Source organism: Tachyglossus aculeatus, chromosome 16 (assembly GCF_015852505.1).
Source record: "Tachyglossus aculeatus isolate mTacAcu1 chromosome 16, mTacAcu1.pri, whole genome shotgun sequence".
NCBI classification, from domain to species: Eukaryota; Metazoa; Chordata; class Mammalia; order Monotremata; family Tachyglossidae; genus Tachyglossus; species Tachyglossus aculeatus.
Genome location: NC_052081.1, coordinates 21,999,004 through 22,005,061, shown reverse-complemented (window position 1 = coordinate 22,005,061; position 6,058 = coordinate 21,999,004).

Genomic DNA, 6,058 nt, shown 5'->3' with positions numbered 1-6,058 from the left:
TTTTCCTGCCCAGCAGAGCAGTTTAGCTCCTCCTCAAGCCCTACAATTCAGTTCCTCTCCAACAGTTCAGGTTCTCAAAACTCCTCAGAAAGATAATACAGTTTCTCCTCCAATAGTTATTATTATTATTATAATACAAGATGAACAAATAAGGACAATCCCTACCCAACAACAGGCTCACAGTCTAGAAGGGGGGAGACACAAGGAAACAAAGCATAACAAGTAGACAGGCAATTTTTCTTCAATTCCCTTTTGTGTTGCTCTGACTTGCTCCCTTCATTCATCTCCCCTTCTGACCCCACAGCACTTATTATCTGTAATCTATTTATTTATATTAATGTCTGTCTCCCTCTCTAAGTTTGTTGTGGGAGGGAATTTTTCTGTTATATTGTTATATTTCACTCTACCAAGCACTTAGTACAGTGCTTTGAACACAGTAAGTGCTCAATACATTTGATTGATTGATTGATTGAATGAATACCATTGATTGATTGATTGATTCTATGATTTAACCCTCCAGACTCTGTCCCATTTGCTTAAACTTTACTTCTCTTCTCAACCTACAACACCTATACCTCCCTTCTTCAAAGCCCTTGGAAAAACCTTCCCTCTCCCAGAGACATTCCCAGTGAATCCCCTCTACTTTTCTGCTCATTCCATCCCTTCAGGAACCTATGTACTTTTGCACTTTCCTTTGTTTATGATCAGTTTAGTTAGTTTTCCAGTTATTCATTAATATTATTAATAATTTATAATAATAATTATGATGTTCATTAAGTGCTTGGTGTGTGCCCCAGTAGGAACAAAACTAAGAGTTAATGTTTCTAATAATCCCACAGCCCCACATCAGTGTTAAGAAGAAATATGAGATGAAGTCCATATTTAGAGATGGCATGGCCTATTGGAAAAAATGTGAAGCTAGGATAAGGGCAGATTCAGGTCTTAATCACAGTTCTGTCAATGACCTATGGTGTCACCTTGGACAAGTCCTTCACCTTTTCTGGACCTCAGTTTCCTAATATGTAAAATGGGGATAAGATAACCATTCTCCTTATCTCTTAAATATTGAGCCCTGTGTGGGGCAGGGACTGTGTCTAATCTGATTATTTTGTATCTACCCCAGTGATTAGTAGAGTGCTTGGCACATAATAAACCACTGTCAACCCCTGGCCCATGTCCTTCCCCTAGCCTCGAATGCCCTCCCTCCACACATCCATCAAACTGGCTGTCTTCCTCCTTTCAAAGCCCTACTGAGCACTCACCTGCTCCAGGAGGCCTTCCCAGACTGAGCCCCCTTTTTCTCTCCTCCTCTTCTCTCCATCGCCCCCTGCACTATGGCACTTGTATATATTTGTATGTATTTACTACTCTATTTTATTAATGCTGTGCATATAGCTATAATTCTATTTATTCTGATGGTTTTGACACCTGTCTACATGTTTTGCTTTGTTGTCTGTCTCCCCTTTCTAGACTGTGAGCCCGTTGTTGGGTAGGGACAATCTCTATATGTTGCCAACTTGTATTTCCCAAGTGCTTAGTACACTGCTTTGCACACAGTAAGCGCTCAATAAATATGATTGAATGAATGAATATGAATAAGCATCATATCATTAGAGATGATTCCTTAGGGACTGGTAAAAAAAAATGGGAGTTGAAAGGCAGCCCCTAACCTGAGTGAAGTAAAATGTTTGGTTTTACTTTAATCGAAGATTGATTCCTTGTCCACTTCTAGGTTAATCAATGATCCCTTCTCTTATAGAAGCATCTATAATTCCTGAAAACAAAGCATCAGCCCTGGCAGCTTTCATACCTGGGGTCTATGGAGACTGAATCAGGGGCATGATCTCCTGCTGTCATGACCTCCTAATATTTCAAGAATGAAACTGGTCTTTCTGTGGACAGAGGAGAGAAAACAAGGTGCTGTAATCCTGTGGTGTTCCTGCAGGTTTCACAGCCAGAGAAACTTCAATGAACAATGGCAAGTTCACACTGAAAATGTTTCCTCCTGCTTCAAAAACACAAGCATCAAGAGCCAGTGCTCTGGGCACTTAATTACCCAGCTATTCCAGACCTATCAGTTCATTCTCTGCTCAACTGAGCCACTTTTTTGTGACTTGTCAGACATAGTTCACACAACCTCTCTACATCTTCTGAGACTGCTGTCTCCAAAATGAGGCCTGCATGCCTGTGGAAGGATGAAAACTACCCTGGCCTGATGGAAATAAGCCCTCATCTAAGTAAGGTCTCTTCTGAAGTTACAAGTGGAAGATGATTCTTAGTGCAAGACAAAGTGCTCAGCAGAACTCACCCAACCTACCATGGCAACCACAAAATAGGATAACCAACAAAGGAGTTCAAGATGGATAAGATATTTGCTCTCATTTTAAATGATGAGAGAAGACGATCACACACCCACACAGTCAAACCGAAGAGTTGGAAGCCGTATGCTCTTCCAGCTATACTAGCCTGACTTTAGCTGTACGTCACTGAGCTGACCTAGGATATGTCTGTTCTTTTGCGGGGAATTAACTCTTTATCTAAATGTGGTTAATCAGGCAGCTCTTATAACCATCAATTTACTCATTCTCTACCCATTTCTAACTCTGAGTCAACAACAGCCTCTCAGTTTTCATGATAACCTCAAATCATGTGCTGACTAATTATTTATAGTTTTTCACCAGCAAAACATACTTTACAAAATACAATACTTTAGAATGTCATTACTCTCCTGTCTACAAGGGAACTACCACTTTCCTTTCCAGTAGCCCCCTGAAATTTTCCTTTTCCACATAACCCTCTGGCTTGCTAGGTTAGTCTGTGGGCTACTAGCTCCCCCAGCAAATCCTTGCTATGCTATATTGTTTGAGATCTGACTTGTGTGAGTCTTTAAAATGTTTTTTCTACCTCTCTGTGTCCAGCAGCTCCTATTGGCTGGTGTCTGGCTGGGGAAGGTAAGCAGTCTATGGAATAAACTATCTGTGAGGCTTCTCACTAGAAGCAAGAACCTCTGTGCTTCTAACATCATTGTTTGAATGAGGCATTGTCCTGCTGCAACAGATTATAATATTGGGGTCTCTACTACTAACCCAATAACTCATAGCAGTATGTGGTTGTGGACAAAATATCCTTTCATACTCTTCCAAGCAGTAGATGTTTATAGGTCTCTTAGTTTTATCTGCCATCCAATTCAAGTTCAAATTCAAATCCACCATATCGAGTCCTCTTAGCTAGAGGATTAGCTAGTATGGATTGAGGTAATCTTAAAAATGTTGATAGAATAACAGGAGTGCCATTTAAAGGACACCATGTCCACTGGGATTCGATGGCCTTAGATGCATAGAGAAATGCTATTTCTCTTTGGTTTCACTATCCTACTACTCTCCTACTCTCCTCTGACCTTCTGACTGTTCCTCCTCAGACTTATTACCTGGCACTCCATCAGTCATTGGTAATCCTGGCAATCCCAATCAAACAATCAATCTGTTTGCAGGAGACTGTACTAAGTACTTGGGAAAATATAATATAACAGATTTGGTAGAAACATTCCCTACCCACAACGAGCTTATAGTCTAGAGGGACTGTAAGTCCCTTCTTTTTCTCCATTTTTCTTACTTCCACTCACTGTTTTGGGGGGGCTTATCTACTCATGTGACTTCAGCTAACAACCCCAAAACACTCCTGCTTTCTAATGGAGCAATTCCTCTTGACTCCAGGACATCACCACTTGGACTTCATGCTTGAACATGTCTAAAACTGAACCCCTTATTGTGTCTCCTAAACCCACCCCTCTTCCTAATTTCCCCATCTTTATCGACCACCATCCTCATTTCAGAAACCTGCATCTTTGATTCCTCAGTCTTTTAACCTTCAGATTTAACAAAATCTTGCCAGTTGTTTCTCCAAAATAATCCTTGGTTTCACTTCTTTCTTTCACCAAAAATGGACAACAGTCTGGCTCAAGGTCTCATCATCTTCTGGTCTCTCGGGAGGATGGGGTAGGTCATAAAAGCACCAACTTTTCATTTGGAGTGTTAGGTCAGACTTGAAGAGTGGAGCTCAGAGTGGGTGGGGCACTGGGGCTAGGGTTTCCGAGGGCTGGGGAGGAAGAGTAAGTATAGAGGAAGGAAAGGAGGTAGTAAATGGAAGAGGGAGGAAGAGAAGTGAAGGAAAAAGAGAAGGAAGAGGACATAAAAAGAAGGAGCACCTTCTCCACATCTTCCCTGTGGTACACCCTGGGTACCAGGACTGGGCATGAATGGCTCCTCTGATCCTGTCCAGCGATGTCTGGCTATGTGCCTCCTCCTGTCCTAATCATGTGGTCCATGGACTATGTGTGTTTTGTCGCCATGGCAGCTGCAGTTTCTGTGTTCTGAGCTGCTATTTCTGTGTTCTGACTCTCACTCATGCCCAGCGTTCATCCTGTGCCTAGTCCATGTTCACTCTGCAAAGAGTACATCTACATTCAAACCATGGAGACCCCAGCCCCTGTAGTATGACCAAGACTCCAGCTCTTCCTGCTTGTGCCACCAAAACCACAACTTGTATCCAGCACCCACCAGGACTGCAGAAACTCCGAATCCAGTTTGCTTCGTGAGAACTTGAGACCACAACAAGCTGCAGACTGCCCAGCCCCCATTCCTGCCACCAAGATCCCTTCACCTCAGTCACACAACCAAGAGCTTGAGCTGCTCAGGCTACAAATACTCCAGTCCACTTCCAGCACCATGGCACCTGTGAGAATTCCAGCTCCAGTGGGAGGGGTCATGGGGTGGCAAAATGGGCTGGTTATGCTATCCTTCCTCCTTGTAACACTGTGGGGTGAAGTTAATGGCATCACCTGTAAGCTCCTACATTAGATTGTAAACTCCTTGAGGAAAGGGATTGTGCCTGCCAACTCTCTTGTACTCTCTTAAGTGCTTAGTGCAGCTCTCTCCACCCACTCCCATCGCCCCTTCCCCTCTTCATCGCCTGATGTTCCCCACCTCCCAGGCCCCCAACAGTCTTATTTCAGGGGTCTGAGGGCTGAGGTGAGAGGAAGGATCATGGAAAAATTAAACCAATATGGTGGCCATGCACACACACCAGAAGTGGTGGCCAGGTTCTCTGGGCAATGCTGGAGGCCATCTTAATGAAAGCTCTAAATTGGTTTCCATCTTAAGCTACCTTGAGAGCATCTGGAAACATGTCACCATCCCAGCTTGTGCTGCCATGGAAATGCTTACTTTGTTTACCATCTAAAGCCGACCCTGCTCTTACCTCCCCTCTTCAGTCAATATTGCACTCCATCTGTAAGATAAAATCATCTTCCTGAAATATTTTGCCCTCATTTCTCCTCTCCTCCAGCTTCCTATTTTCCTATGCATCAAGTAAAATATCCTGCCACTGACTTCAAGGCTCTCTTTTAAGTTTCTTCCTCACTCTCCACTCCCCAACTCAACACATTCTCTTCTAGACTCTTCCCAAGGGGGACTTCTCACGTTTCCTCATTCTTACTTCTCTTTACCCTAGTCCCTTGCCCCAGTCCTCTGCCTGTAACTCGCTCCTGCTTCAAAACCACTAGAACAAAAGTCTCCCCATCTTCAAAGTTCCCCTGAAATTTCACCTTCTCCATGAGACATTTCACAAGAAATTTTATTTTCCCCAGACCAAATCCTCCCAACTACCATCTCAGCATTTATACACTTAGCCACTTAGTAGCAATTTAGGGCAAATTGATTTATGTACTTTACTATATTAGCCCTTATTTATTTCCTTATCCATCCTAACTGTAAATAATCTTGTGTCTGTCTTGGCTCTACACCCTTTTGGGGACAGGGAATCTGTCTTTTACTTCTACTGTACTCTCTCAAGAACTTAGTAAAGGGCTCCTACACACAGTGCATGATCAATAACTGATACAGATAAACAGCAGAGATAAATTTATATCCCTTTGGAAGTTTTTGAGGAGGAGAGAGGCCTAGTGAATGGAAATTTAGGAAAATAGTCCAGGAAGATGAGGAGGAGAGAAGCTGAAGGCAGGAAAATGGCTTGGACCAGGTATGAAGTTAGAGTGAAGAGT